This window comes from Seriola lalandi, unplaced genomic scaffold, assembly GCF_002814215.2.
Source record: "Seriola lalandi dorsalis isolate HSWRI2012SDOR001 ecotype SW California unplaced genomic scaffold, Sedor1 jcf7180002042458, whole genome shotgun sequence".
Classification (NCBI taxonomy): Eukaryota; Metazoa; Chordata; class Actinopteri; order Carangiformes; family Carangidae; genus Seriola; species Seriola lalandi.
In genome coordinates this window covers 1-812 of record NW_019513026.1, presented here as the reverse complement: position 1 = coordinate 812, position 812 = coordinate 1, and the positions used below count along the sequence as shown (strand labels likewise).

Sequence of the window (812 nt, the reverse complement as noted above, 5' to 3'; positions counted from 1 at the left end):
TATTTATGTTAAAAGTGTCTTCTATCTTAAGCTGCTGCTGTTGAGTAATTATAGGCTGTATTTTCTAAAACCCTAAATCTGCTGATTCATAGTTACCTCCAGGTCCTGTTCCTGCTCCTCCTAATCCAGCTCCAGTGCCACCTGGCCCATATCCAGTCCCACCTGGCCCATATCCAGTTCTACCTGGCCCATAACCAGCTCCTCCAGGGACAGTACCAGCACCACCTGGACCAAAACCAACCCCAGAGCCAGGTCCCACACCTGTGCCAAGGCCAACTCCTCCTCCTGGTCCTCCACCTCCAAGGCCTCCAACTGCACCAGTGCCTGCACCGCCTGGACCAAAACCATAGCCACCACCTGTCCCAGTGCCAGACCCAGGCCCCACTCCTGTGCTGAGGCCTACTCCTGGTCCTCCAGCTGTTCCAGTGCCTGTACCGACCGGCTGACCTGGAGAGATTAAAGGCAACGTGTGTCTCAGCAATAGTTGTTGAATGCATTCACTGCATATTCATCATGTTATTGCGGTAGTTTACAAAACTGTCTTTCTCACCATATTTGCGTGCTTTGGCTGAGCCAGGACCGTAACCTATGGCACAACACAACGTTTTAATATAAACAATCTATAATAATATATAAAATTATATTCACTGTTGATGTATTTATTGAAAATATTGCAGAAATGGTAAATTACATTACAAAAATTAATTATTTGATGGTTGCATCCTGCACTCTGGTCTTCCTTAAAAGACTTGAAAAAGGTGTGATACTCAAGATTTACCTAAACCAGGTATGCCGCTGGCTCCTCCGGGGCC

At 46.9% G+C, this 812-nt stretch overlaps 1 long non-coding RNA gene across 1 annotated transcript; it reads right to left on the bottom strand.

Annotated features, from left to right (window-relative positions):
• Positions 1-101: 101 nt before the first annotated feature.
• On the bottom strand, positions 102-810 carry LOC111648543 (uncharacterized). The gene is made up of 3 exons (XR_002760148.2): positions 779-810; positions 551-586; positions 102-447 (listed from the first exon to the last, which is right to left on the bottom strand). It is a non-coding gene; the product is annotated as an uncharacterized LOC111648543 (long non-coding RNA).
• Positions 811-812: the final 2 nt, after the last annotated feature.